This window comes from Prinia subflava, chromosome 7 (genome assembly GCF_021018805.1).
Source record: "Prinia subflava isolate CZ2003 ecotype Zambia chromosome 7, Cam_Psub_1.2, whole genome shotgun sequence".
NCBI classification, from domain to species: Eukaryota; Metazoa; Chordata; class Aves; order Passeriformes; family Cisticolidae; genus Prinia; species Prinia subflava.
In genome coordinates, this window is record NC_086253.1 from 27227571 (window position 1) to 27242403 (window position 14833).

A 14833-nucleotide genomic window follows, 5' to 3' on the forward strand; every position below is an offset into this window, starting at 1 on the left:
GCATTAGGGAAAACACTGGCAGAAGTAGCATTTTTAATTGAGAGGGCATTTGAGCATTTCTGTAACTGGGTAATCCACAGAGTGGATCATAAAAATCAGTGAGAACCAGTAACAGCAAACACTGACAGCCAACCAACTGAATCTAGATATTATTCACCACCATTCCTGCACCACCGTCCATTAAGTCCAGTTTCTGTTATAATATGGCTATTCCCCAACACTACATATTGTTTTAACAACATCTTCATTTTAAAAAAACTGTTTTATGGAATTCTCACATCCCATTTGCACATCTCTGTTTATTCATGATCCCAGTACATTGTTTTGGCAACCAGAACCATGTCTTACATGGACAAGGAATATTTGGAAGGCATCCGTAAATTTTCAATTGTTTCTAATCCAACTAACATCTGGAAACACGTAGAGGAGCCAGTTCAAGAGAGACCACCTGCAATTGCTGCCCACCAGAATTTCAGGGCTGTTGACACCATGATCTCAGACTGAACTGGCTGCTGCAGGCTTGTGGGCACTGCCAAACACATTTCCCTGGATAAGCATCCTTCTCCAAGTACCAGCACCAAGTCACCCAGTACAATGGCTTATGGCACTGCTATTGAATGTGCTGCCTTTGGACTGAAAATAACCCTTTGACTGCTGGAGGCTGTGACCCACTGGTCTTTAGGGCACTAGGCTAGGTTCTGTTCTGGCTGAATTTCAATTTCAATAGTATAATTTAAAGGGAAAATTTTACGTTAGCAGTGTCACAACTGTTCGCAGTGATTGTGCAATATTCTGACACACTATAGAAAGCCCTACTCTGCAACAAACTTTCACAGTAGGTGCAGCCACTTATTTTTATCTCCGTTTTCTCTTATGGCTGTCACACCCAACTAATATCAAAATATTTGTATTTCATCTAGGGAAAGCACACTGAGGAATCACAGCATTTGACATGTTTTAAGGGTATAGTCTGGAAAACATAATGGATAAAAGAAAATTTCTTCCAATGAAGCTTGACTGGGATATTTGCAACAAGATCCATGAACTTTAGAGCATTTGGATTTTTATGGATTTAACAATTCCACTAGTAGTTGTGCAAACAAAATACATTTTTTTCACTAATTCCTAAGAGCCACACAATATGGTATCAACAAATTAACAACCATGTGCAGTCTTGATGGTGAAGAAAATAAAGAAGTTATTGAAGAAAATAAAGAAGAATTGAAGAAGAATTCTTCAATTGAATTGAAGAAAAGAAAAAAAGTCCAAGGTAGATTTCATCTCTGCATGAATAGCCACAAGACATTAAGAAGCAAGGAAATCCTTATTGTGTATTTCTGTCTCAAACCCACTGTCACCACTGCTGTCAGTTACTCTCCTGAGGAAAGAAATCCAAGAATTCTACCTGACCTGCTCCCCTACTTGTCTCACAAAGTATTGGAGCTGGTAACAGAAGCATCACACATTTCACTGTGAGGTTTCCATGAGTCTTGAACTGTAAGTTTGAAGACCAGAGAACTCAGATTAATGCAGGAGCAAGACTGAAGCACTGAGAGGTTTCAGACCATGTTGTTAAAGAGGTTTTTTAAATGCAAGTTTGAGGTATCTGGAATCTTCTTGGCCTCATTTCATACAGAGACCAAATTTCTGAAATTTTTCAGGTAAAATTTTCCCTAAGATGTTTTTCAGTTCCTCCAAGAGCTTGATAAAACAAAATGGAAAGAAGCACTCAAAAAAGGTGAATTTCAACTTCACATTTGAGCCAATTTGGGCAGAATTACAAGCAGAGTTCAAAAGCTGTCTGTATGATGGGAGGAGGCAATATATCCCTTGCCTCAGAAGCAACAAGAAGTCACGACCCCCTTTCCTATCTGAGAATGGGTTATGTTGTCTCTCATCAAATGAGGATACTGTTAGCAAGGGTGGCCTGGTACAGTGCTGTCAGAAAGATGAAACCAGCCCCCAGCCCATGCCAGACCCACATTTATTAGTAGGCCATGGACTGTGCCTTTGAGTGGCATAAATTGGTGGTGCAGCATGGAAGCCCAGAGGGTCACGTTACAGCCCCAAGGGTGACTCATTCAGCGTAAGGTGATGATGTGCATGGCCAGTGCTCAGCAGAGCAGCCGTACGCTTGTTATGTTTTCCTAAAAGATCATTGCTTTCAACTTTAGACCTTCCTAATCCCCTGACAGATGCTTTAACCACAAGTTTGCTTTCATGCCTCAAGACATGCAAGTGACCACCAAATTTAGTTTTATCCCCAGAGTTTACATTATGGGCTGTTTGCCCATGTTGAAAAGAGTGCCTGACATCAGGATTAAATCAACTTCAAGGACTGCAGTAGCTGGCAATTCAGCTGTGCTTCCCTTCTCCACAGTTTTTCAGATCTGGCTGAAATTCCTCTCTCTTCCCCCTAGGAATCGTATCCTGCCCACAGGTATGCTTACAAGGTGTCTATTTTTTAAACCTTGAGGATCAGTTAGTTTTAAATCAAGATAGTTCTTAGTTTCCAAAGGACAGAACTGCATTCCTACTGAAGAGCCACAGGGCTAACACCATTGCTTTACTGATTTCAGGTACCACACAACTAAATGTTACAACAACCCTGAACACACCCTACACATCTCACTTAGAGAAGAGCAGTAAATGGACAGAAGTGCAAGCATCAAAGAGCTGATAAAGAATAAACACTGAGCAGCAGTTCATCACATGGTTTCCATCCCAGTAATCCAAGATTACTTAAAGCAACAGTTTACCCATGTACAGACCTAAGAATGCAGCTGTTAGGCTGCAGCTCTGGAGATAAATTGGATTCACATATAACTTTCCAAAGGTTACCAGCCCAGGGGATAATGTAATTGCAGTGCAGAAGAATTTAGTTAGATTTAGAGAAACATAAAAGCTAGATGGACTGGCATGTGGAAATACGTTTTGTAAATAAACCATAATTTCTTCACTCAGAAGACTTGTTCATGTCTGCGAGTGAAAATAAAAATAGGAAGACTGCTTTTATAATGAAAATATTTACTTGGGAAGAAATTTTGTAGTCATGATTAGCCACTTAACACCCATAAACTGAAGGACTGAGTCCACAGAACATCAGTCCCAGAATGGCTAACTTCAGAGTACTGAGCCTTTCTAAAAAATATCTCCTCATAATACATTGTCTAGACATATCAAAGCATCAAAATGCTCTAGCAAGCCTAATTATCCATATGCACCTCCTGCTTCACATGGGTGCTTCAAGCAGGGAAGTTCACACCAGAATGCTGGCATGTGAAATATGTCCCAGCATGGCGTGCTCAGTGCCACTGTGGGCATTAACAGTAACTTCCATTGCAGACTAAAAAAGCTGAATTCTCTCAGGGGTGGCTGAGGATGTTCAGCCTCTCAGAGGAGAGACCAAAGACTTCAGCAAGACACTAAGTCAAATGTTACCCAGAAAACACCTCAACACCTCATTAGATATGCTCCTTAGTTTAAACCTCCAGGTTGGCAAGATGACTGGGACAGAGACAAAAATCCAGAATTCAGAAGGGCCTGTTCATCACTGCACAGAGCCCTCTTGCAGATTAAAGTCTGTGGGAATATTTAGCTGTATTGAAATAGCCATTCTTCCATACAAACACATCAACTCCTCACAAGTGTTTTGATTGCAAACTACTGCACAATGCCTTCTCTGCAGCAGATAATTTTTACATTTGTTCCCAAAAAATTCATCCTGGTTCTTCACAAACTACATCATCAACTAAGAACAGTTACTTGAATCAATTTAGGGAACTGTAAGAAATGGGTCTGGGGAAAAGCAAATGCTGTCTGCCATATTATCTCCTTTTTCAGTGGAGCTGACAGGACAGCTGCCTGTTATTACAGTGCACCCCAGGAAATGTTTAGCTGCCAAAAAAGTCCAGAGCCAGCAAGGGATTAGCAGACAAACAGAATTCATGCACCTGGAAGTCATGCAGCTAGATATGCCATCTTTTTAAGGTATACTTCAATCTCATTGGCAAAGAAACAAGAACAAACAGAAATGAATCAATGTCATCATAATTATGATAAATCTAAGAATTAGTATACAGTTTTTTGACTACATTAAGTGGCAGTAGTTTTCATTTAACTGCAGTAATCTGTTGAAGGACTTATATAACTGTTATAAATATAATGCTCTCTATTTTATGTTTAAGCTGTTCCTTATTAATGCAGCACTAATACCACGTTAAGTGACCAGAACCCTGATGGCTCTAGAGATGAATAAAGCAGATGGTACATAGGACTTAATGATTTCATGTAACCTGTGTAATACAAAACTTTCATTTCCTTCACAAATACCTTTTTAACAGCAAAGGTTCTGCTACACAGCCCTTTCCTCCTCCCACCACTGCATTTGTCCTTCACAGGCATGCTCTCACAAGCTGCTGGATCTATGTGTGCTGGGTTCAGGTAATGCCTAGTGCCACCCCCATGTGCCCAGGCGGTGTGGGAAGGACTGGGCAGCAGCTGCTACATGAAGCTGAGCTGTGCTCTAAGCAACTCCTTCACTGCATTCTCATGGAGCCTCATGCTCACTACCACCAGCTTTAAGTGGAATCAGCTTGTATCTTTACAAGTTCAGATGGGTACTTTTCCTTATAGTTATGTACAGTCTTATCACGTCAACAAAAACAAGTCAGCAGAAGAGTCACTGAAATATTTAAGAAGTCAATAAATTAATTCTGCCCTTCTTTTAGAAATACCTTCTCAGCAGGCTTATGGACAGAAGTGAGAAATGCTTTAAGAAGTTTCAGGAATCAAAATTCAGAAGACCTGTCACACCCTAGGACACAGTAGCAGAGAATAGCTGGAGAACACCAGAGTTATCCCAATTGTGGCTGGAGAGTGGCTTTCGAAAATGAGCCACCACCAACCTGTCAAGGTGTTGGGGGTTAGATTTGGTTTTTTTCCTTCTCACAGAATTTTTTCCCATAAGTTTCCAAGAAGCCTTGATGACTACTTAGTCAGAACAAAAGGAGTACTTGAGGGATATGGCAGCACGAGGCTACACCTATTGTTTTTGAGTCCCTGGGAGTGTCCCTCAGAGGGGAGAGATGATGAGCTTTGGGAAAGGCAAAAAGATCTGGGGGAGGGGAGGGCACTCTTGCTCTCAGCGCCGAGGAGGATGGTCAGGCTGCCCTCTGCCTCTGTCAAGTCCTGGGAAATCTATGGTCATCTGCTCGTGTACCCGGGAATCCTGAGCTCGCTTTCTCCAGCCTTCCCCCACCGCCGCTGCTTCTTCGGAGCTTTGAGGTTCCCCTGCTACTCTGTAGCCCTGCCCTGCCCAGCCCTGCCGGGACACCCCTGCTGCTCCAGCTGCCAGCGCAGAGCTCCTCATCTCATCCACCGGTCCGGGACTTTCCTCCCTTCCAGTTCGGCCTCTCAGAGTCCTGCAGGGGCGCCAAGATCAAACTGCTCTGGGCTTTTGTAAAAGAAAGCCCTCAAGGTTCTTGGTTCTGTTTATTATTGATGCTGTAGTTGTTGTTTGTTTGTCGTTTTGTCATATATACTAGTAAAGAACTGTTATTCCTACCCCCATACCTCTGTCTGAAAGCTCCTTTAATTTTTTTTTAATTGGAATAATTTGGAGGGAGGGGATTTGAATTCTCCATCTCTAGGGAGGTCCTGCCCCTTCCTAGCAAATATCTGTCTTCCAAACCAAGACACAAGGTAGTAGCTAAATCATCAATATTGAGATTACACATACAGAAACTCCTGGGAGGAAACCTGTAGGAGTAAGCACAGTGCATTTCAACAAAATACAAGCTTTTTCTAACAAAGGCTACCAATGTCTTCAGTCACTGACTTGAACATCAGAAGCAGAAAACAGACTCTGATGGATCTACCGTAATTGTTTACTGGATTGTTTTGAGAACAGTGCCTGTGCAATCACAGTAATAACTCAAGGTTTGGAAATGGGAGTTAACAAACAATTCTTTCCTCTATTTTTCTATCAGTATCATTTAGCTGTAAAAGTTTTCTTGTATTTGTATAATTTCAAGCTCACTGTTGTTATAAACTAAGAACTGTATCTACTGTATCAAATTGCTCACTGCACTACTGAAAAGATGAGGTTAGAAAAAGAAGTCTGTACCTTCCTATATTCTGCCATCTGCTCTCTCAACCTCTTCTTCATCCATAACCTGAAAGATTCCCTATCTGCTCCTATCTATTTTATATGATAGTTGAAAAGAGAAATCTGCCAGAGAACACTGTTCTGGAGTTGCATGGATCAGCTAGCTCAGAGGGAACTAGCTCTGCTATGGGGGTGGGAGACCTTGAGGTCATATGTACAGAGGGGGTAACAGCAGTGGAGAGCTGCAGCCGATTAAAAGTGCATTCACATCTACTGACCTTCCCTGGAAACTCAAACAAGTAAAATGAGTGGTAGCAATTCACAAACTTCATCAGTCCCATGAGGATGTTATGAGCAGCCTCCTCTCTTCATGAATCCCTAGTGTTCAATTTGTTTCCAGTTTTCTTGCTCAGACAAAATGCTGAAAAAACAGAAAACTTGAGTCTAAAAATAACCTTCCCAGTTCCTTAATTCCACTAAGCAGTCTCCCAACTGCAACTTCCTCTTCCTTATGCAGTAGCATGACTAATGCAAATGCACTCCAATCCTTACAGATAAAACACCCCCCCTAATTTCGTTCCTAAATCAAACTTAGTTTCACTGTAACATAGCAGCAATAAAAAACATTCTCATGGTAACAATTGCTCCGCTCTTTAAAACCAGAAATGACCACAAATCAGTGAAAATAATATGTGCCTGAATGTTCTACAGAAGCAATTTTTTTTCCTAGCAAAATAATACTAAAAAGTCCAAGTACATGACTATTCTGGATGTAACCCATGTAACACAATCATTGTATCAGTCTCTCTTGTCACCATTTTCAAAGAGTAATTACAAGCTATACCGTTAATCACTAGATAAAAGCCCCCACACATGTAGGCTTTTGGTGGTGATTTCTGCCCTGTCCCCCTCCCTTGGTTTCACTTCATGAAGTCTCTCTCTGGAAACCATGTGGAAGACTGACAGAAACTCATCAGAAATCAGCTCAAACAGTGATTATAAGGTGCTGATCTGCCCACTGTCCTTCTACTCATCTTTCCATTTCTAGCAACCAGCCTCCTGCATGATGCCTTCAGGAAAGATGTCCAGACTGCGTCAGTCTGTTTGCATACAGAGTGCTGATGAAGCAAAAATTTACCTCTTCTGAACCCATCACTCCTCTGTACTACTCTGACAGAAATAATCTGGAGTAAAAATTCCCTCTGTGACAAAAAAAAAAAAAAAAAAGCGCTGTGGCCGAGTTCCTCAGGTATCGTGGGCATGATATGCTCACAGATACCATTTGAGCTATTCCAAACTAGGCCGAACTAGGCCTCAGGCCTGGGTCTAGTAGGCCACAGAACGTTCAGCATACGTAGTAGCAGATAAACTTATCTGCTACTAGGAATGTGTTAAGGTATGGACACTCGCAGCATAGAGGTAATGGCACTAAGTCTCCGTAGCTACCTTAACCCTGGATTGTTTGCATGCTTCTGTATGTCCACTGCCTATCACAGTGCACCTGCTAACTGTAAACTATTCACTCTGTATATAACCCGCCATCTCACGGAAATAAATCGGAGTGCGTGCTAGAAACCATACTGGTTGGTCTCACGTTACTCTAGTCCCCGGTTTTACCAGAGCTCAGCTACAACTGGTGCCTGAACACGGGCTGAGCACTGGATGAATACTGAAATATAAGGCTTAGATGCTGGATTATAGGGCTTTGATGCTGAAATATATGGCTTTGATGCTGGAATATAGGGCTTAAATGCGGAAAAGACCCTGCTTGATTTAGGGGTGTGTGTGCCGCTTGCGGACTCCTATCCTAGATTTGCGAAGCAGGCCGGGGAGCATCAGCTGATTGGATTGCTTAGAAAGGCTACAGTGCCACCTGCTGTCAGCGGAGAGAAGGTAAGCAACCACGCGGATGGAAACATTAATGGAACGTGATTTCATAGCTGCCACGCAGCTTTTAGCGTCCATTGTCTTGAAACGGGGTGAAAAAATCAGAGACTCTGATATAACTCAGCTGGCCCAATGGGCTAAAAAGAAAGGGAAATTACATCAGCCCTCGCTTTTGTTTAGCGAGACGGAATGGAAAGAAATCGGAGACTTACTGTGGGATTCGGTAGTTTTACAAGGGAAAGACGCGAAACTCTGCTCGGAGTTAGGTGTAACTTGGAAAAAAATTATAAACACGTTGCAAACCTTTGCCGCAGAGCGCAGAGCTGCCCAAGCTGCAATTTCCACTTTGGAGAGAACGACTCCTTGCTCTCCTGATCCAGGGGCTGTCCCCCCCAAGCGAAAGAGCAGAAAAAAGTATCCAGAGTAGCGAGATTTTTCGGGATTAATTCCACGCATCCGGTGAAAGGGAACGCGGCCCCTCTCTGCTCGTCCCTCCACGATGTGGTAAATGTGGCCAGCCATGCGGTCGAGAAAATGGGCGAGAAGCCGGAAATGCCCTTGCCGCGGTTCGGAGAGAATGGCACGGGGGAGGGGACGAGCCAGCCGCCAGACCCCAGGGGCGTGGTGAAAGAGGAGGGGATAGGTGAAACCGGCAGCGGCGCGGGGCAGGCACAGGTGACGCAGCAAGGAGGCGGACTTAGAGGCGGTGCCACCGGCGGAGCAGAGCCAAACCCCTCCCTGCCAGAACGGGAGCTGACGTCAGCTGCCCACCTGACCAAAACAAAAACAGAAAACATGGCGGCGCCCGTGTCTGGATCGGACAACGCGAGTTCAGCTCAATCCGAGACCCCTGCGCCCCCGCAGCCTGCATCAGCGGGACCCGATACCCATCCATGAGCGTCCCACTGTCCTCTGCCGGAATCTGATTCGGATGAAAAAGTTTTGGAACCTGACGGCCGTTGTGCGGCGCAATCGCCGGAAAAGCCGCAGAAATCAACGGAGCTACAGCAAATTATAGCCGAGCTTGCTAAGCTCTCAAACCGGCAAAATCAACTAGAGCAAAGGACAATCGAGCTGTCTCAAACATTCCCACAGAAAACATATAATGTGCAACCCTTGTAGTCTATACCTAATCAGCAGACACTGCCATCCAATGCCCAGCAGATGGCGCTGCCTGCCAACCAACCTGATCCACTTCTGAACCACTGGGCAGAGGTAAAAAAGAATGCCATCCTAGATAAGGACTTTGAAGCGGCCAATGTTATAGCTTGCCCTGTGGTGATCGAGCAAAACGTTGCTAAGTGGCAACCACATGAATGGAAAGTATTGCAATCTACAAAGCAGACGGTTGGCCAGTATGGAATTCGTTCGGAAGCTTCTAAAAGTATTATTCAATACATTTTTACAGCTGACCTCTTGTGCCCTGCTGACAGTTCCAATATTGCAGCACTTCTGCTCACGCCATCCCAATTTCTCATCTTTGAAAGAGAGTGGAAACGACTAGCAACCGAGGAAGCCAATAGGCATCAAACAGTGGGAGATCCATTTTATGGGATCCAGCCGGATATGCTGACGGGCCAAGGAGCTTACGCTACGACGAATGCACAGCTGACTTTTCCCACTGAGATTCATCAGCTGTCTCAGTCACTGGCCTACAGAGCTTTGCTGCTGGTGCCAGACAAGAAGAAGCCTCCATCCTATGCTAACGTCAAGCAAGGAGCCACAGAATCGTTTGCACAGTTCATTGATCGTCTTTCCACAGCTTTGAAAGATGCTCCAGATTTGCCTGATGAGGTGCAGGACCATTTGTTTCGCTCTCTTGCATTTGAGAATGCTAATGCACGCATGAAAACCATATTAGCCTCCCTCCCTCAAGGCTGTGGCGTGGACGAAATGCTAGTGAGAGCAGCGAGAGCAGAGCAGACTAACCAAACAGCAGCTTTCACAGCGGCAATGCAGAGTGCAATGCAGCAACAGGGACATGTTATCGCAGCTGCATTGACAGGGAAACCCTTTAACCGTTTTACTAACAGCAAAAAACCACCAACGAACTTCCCTTGTAACCGCTGCGGTGAACCAGGTCATTTTAAGCAGACCTGCCGGAAGCCTGTTTGGTGTCACAGATGCAATGTGGACACTCATGCTACAAAGGTCTGCAGAAAACAGGGAAACTTCACGGCCAGCGCGCCGAGGCACCGCGCCAAGACACAAATCAATGCCTCAGCCCACCAGACTCCAAAAATGACTCCTTGAACCAAAACAGACCTGCTGTGTGGAGAAGTGTTGGTGTAGACATAACAGCAGCAGAAGAAGTCACTTTGCAAGATAAGGAAGTAACCTTAATCCCCATTGATGTCTCTGAACCCATTTATAATACAATTTTTTCTGCTGGAGGTTTGGTATTAGGAGGAGCCTCCACAAGCAAGCAAGGTATTATGGTGGTGCCAGGAGTCATCAATGCAGATTACACTGGACAGTTAAAAATAATGGTTTATGCCCTGCAGCCTCCTGTGACAATCCAAAAGGGGAGCAGGATTGCTCAGATCATCCCCTTTGAGAACATCCTGCCACGTTGTCAGTCCCAAATGCTGCCTACGGAAACAGAAGGAGGAGCTAGGAGCTTTGAATCTATGGAACACAATGTTTTCCTTACAGTGAGTTTACACGAGCGGCCACGTATTGCAGTGAAACTGCAACGAGGCGACGAGATTATTGACATGGAACCACTTCCAGACACCGGCGCAGGCATATCTTTAATTAATAAACTACATTGGCCTTCTCATTGGCCTCTGAAGTCCCCCTATACCCGCGTTGTGGGCGTAGGAGGCCTGACTGTTCCCTCAATAAGTGCAGATCCTATTCGGATCATCTTTGAAGATGGACAAGTGGTTGTGGCTCATCTATATGTTGTGCCAATGCATGAAGAGATTCTGGGACTATTAGGAAGAGAGGTGCTTTCCCAAATAGGGATGGTTTTAACTACTGACCGGCATTTTCCTTAGTGGCCACTGCAGAGCAGCCACCCATTTTAAAAATCACCTGGTTAACTGATACCCCTGTGTGGGTTGAGCAGTGGCCAATGACAGAGAAGAGGCTGCAAATTACCAAGCAATTGGTGCAGGAACAATTACAAGCGGGTCACATTCGACCCTCAGTGAGTCCATGGAATACACCAATTTTTGTCATCCCTAAAACATCAGGGAAATGGAGACTATTACATGACCTTCGCAAGGTCAACGAGCAGATGCAAGCGATGGGTGCCCTGCAGGTGCCAGCACCGACTATGATTCCTCAAGGGTGGGACATTGTGATCATCGATTTGAAGGACTGTTTTTTCACTATCCCACTCCATCCTCAAGATACTCAGCGCTTTGCCTTCACTGTGCCATCTATTAACAGAGCAGCTCCAGCACAACGGTATGAATGGGTAACTCTTCCTCAGGGAAGTCGTACCTCACCTACCATGTGCCAGATTTTTGTCAATTGGGCTTTGCAGCCAATTCGTCAGCGTTTTTCCAATGCAATAATTTATCATTACGTTGATGATATCCTCATTGCTACTAAAGAGCCTCTGCTCACAGAGGAATTAAACTGGCTAGTCACACAGTTAAAACATCGCGGTCTGACTGTGGCCCCGGAAAAAATACAGCGATCAGCTCCGTGGAAATACTTAGGATGGTTGATCACGAGTGCACGTATCTGGCCGCAGAAAATCACTTTACATACCAACATTTCTACATTATATGATGCTCAGAGACTTTTTGGAGACCTGCAATGGGTTCGCACCATTGTAGGAATTACCAATGATGACTTGCAACCGCTTCTGCCATGGCTACACGGTAATGATGCCAGTAGCCCTCGACAATGCACCCCTGAACAACGACGAGCCTTAATAAAGGTGTCAGAAAAGCTACAACGTGGTTGGAGCATTCGCCGTATAGAACACCTCCCACTGTCACTGTTCCTCTCCAACGCAGATGCCTGTCCGTTTGCCATTATTTTTCAATGGCAAAAGAAAAAGGGGGAACACCAGTCTAGGTTACAGTCGACAGCTGGTGTGATTGAATGGGTGTTCTTGCCTGTACAGCCGAAGAGTCGTGTTATGACACGAACAGAAGCCCTTGCCGTGCTCATCAGGAAAGGGAGAGATAGGATTTTAGAGATCGATGGGGAAGAACCGGCAGATATCAGTGTTCCTATCAGAAATGAAGATCTGGACTGGAAGCTGAGACATTCTGTGGAGCTGCAAGAAGCATTGTTAGGTTTTACAGGTGTGGTTCACAACCGACAGCCAAAGGGTCCTATGTGGACTCTGATTGTACGCCATCAGTGGCTGGAGAAGCCTCTGTGTTCCATGACACCTGTGGAAGGCAGAACAGTTTATACAGATGCTGGCCAAAAGACACAAAGAGCTGTGTGTGTGTGGAAACAGCAAGGAGAATGGAAGCAGCATTTAATCCACAGTGAAGCCGGAGACAGCTTGCAGACCCTGGAACTGGGAGCAGTGTGTTGGGCTTTGCAAACCTGGAATAAGGAACCTCTTAATGTGGTGTCAGACTCTTTATACGTGGTTGGAGTGGTGCAGAGAATCAAAGATGCACTCATTAAGACCACTCAGAATCAACGCCTTGGAGAACTATTTCTACGACTGAGGAGTATACTCAGACAGCGTCAGCATGCCTTTTGCGTGATGCACATTCATAGTCATCAGTGCAGCAATGGTTTGGGAGAAGGTAATGCACGGGCAGACGCTGCAGTCAGTTGCGTTGCCCATGTCCCTCCTGAAAGCAAATTTGTAAGAGCTCGCAACAGCCATGAGAATTTCCATCAGAATGCTAGAGCTTTGCGTCATCAATTTCAAATATCTATGAACGATGCACAAGGGATTGTGGGTGCCTGCCCTCAATGCAGTCATCATGGGCCAGGTCTTGGCCTAGGCACGAATCCTCGAGGCATGAAAGCCCTGGAACTGTGGCAGATGGATGTAACACACATCCCAGAGTTTGGAAGGTGGAAATATGTTCATGTTACTATTGACACCTACTCCAAATTCATTTGGGCCACGGCACAAACTGGGGAAAGAGCTCTGCATGTTGAGAGACATTTGACTGTTTGCTTTTCAGTGATGGGAGTGCCTGCAGAAATCAAGACTGACAATGGTCCAGCCTATGCAGGACAACGAGTTGCTAGGTTTCTGCAGAAGTGGGGAGTCAAACATACTACTGGGATTCCTCACTCTCCTACTGGCCAAGCCATTGTGGAACGGGCTCATCGGACGCTGAAAGAGTACCTCGCAAAGCAGAAACAAAACAATGACCTAGATATGACCAATCGCTTATCTAAAGTACTGTTCACTTTAAATTACTTATGCCTAGCAGAAGGACGAGAAGAGCCTGCAGTTGTCATCCACCACCAGGCTGTGAAAGAAGGGAGACCACAAGCAATCCCAGGACTTTACGTATATCATAAGGACATGCGAACGGGTGAATGGCAGGGACCCAGTCCAGTCTTGTTTAATGGTCGCGGTTATATGTGTGTTTCCGCAGGAGAAGCAGGACCTGTCTGGGTGCCGAGTCGCTTTACCCGTGCGTGTCCACAAGAAAAGATACCAACCGGCGGTGACACTCCTAGAGACACTCACAGAGACAGTGACGACTTACCTGACGCACCTCAAGAAGACGCAGAGTCCTGAAAATTGACTGTTTTAATAATAATATATCATTGCACTGCAATAGCTTGACACTTAGAGACACGATAAGTTATTGATTAAGGTTTTAAGTTAATAGCCTGTGTGCTACACTGTTTGCTTTTCACAATGGGTGAAATGTTAAGCATGAGGGTGTTTGTTTTAATCAGCGTGGTAGTAGAAACAAGAACAGGGATGTTTAACATTGACACAAGGGAGAACATGTGGGTTACTTGGGCCAAACAAACTAAACAGGATTCCTTTTGTTTATCTCTAGCTACGCCATCTAATCCTTTTAGAACTTGCTTGATTGGAGTTCCACTGACCTCCATGGCAGAGTTCGAGTTTTCAACCCCTATCAGCATTGACCCAAAAGGTGCTTTAGGGCCACAAGCTGCTGCCATAGCGCGAAACCTTAGAACTGCTGGTCCAGAGCCTCAGGAGTTTGATCTTTTAGGTTCTGTGCCAGGAAACTATTGTCTTGTCTTTGGGCGCTTTGCAGTAAATTCAAGTCTATTAATCATAGACGAGCAGCAGCTGAAAAGCCGTGATACGTGGTTGTCTCCTCATTCACCATTGTATTACAATTACACTGAGTATTGTAATAATTGGGTCAGATCTGTCACACAATTGACAACAGCTGCTAAGAGATTGCCACCAGGAATCTTTCTAGTTTGTGGAGATAGAGCATGGTCCACAGTACCTCCAAACAGTGTAGGAGGACCGTGTTATTTTGGTAAACTAACCCTGTTCGCACCTACTATTCACCAGGTTCTAGGCTTGCCACAAAAGGCCCGACGAGTCAAACGCAGTATGTCTCAACTAGGCCCCAACTGCAGAGATCAAGTTAAGTTATGGCAGCCTGCAGCCGTGATCTCAGCATCAGTTTTTGCCCCAGGAGTTGCTTCAGCACAAGCCCTCACACAACTGAAACATTTAGCCTGCTGGACAGGGAAACAGATTAACATAACGACGAAGTTGTTGAGTGAGCTTGCTGAAGATGTTAGTGGCACTCGCCATTCAGTGCTCCAGAACCGAGCCGCGATTGACTTCCTTCTTTTGGCTCAGGGGCATGGATGCGAAGAGTTTGAAGGCATGTGCTGCATGAATTTATCAGACCACTCACGGTCGATACATCAGCAGTTAGCGCA

At 44.8% G+C, this 14833-nt stretch overlaps 1 protein-coding gene across 2 annotated transcripts in view; it reads right to left on the reverse strand.

The window, feature by feature from the left end:
- The window catches only part of LNX1 (ligand of numb-protein X 1), a 243102-nt gene extending 234561 nt beyond the window's left edge, over positions 1–8541 (reverse strand). The window contains exon 1 of one of the 2 annotated variants that reach the window (XM_063401934.1): positions 8300–8541. The gene's annotated coding sequence lies outside the window, so the exon portion shown is untranslated. The remainder of the gene's footprint in view (positions 1–8299) is intronic. The other variant, XM_063401936.1, reaches the window with a different exon arrangement.
- Between the last annotated feature and the right edge of the window lie 6292 nt (positions 8542–14833).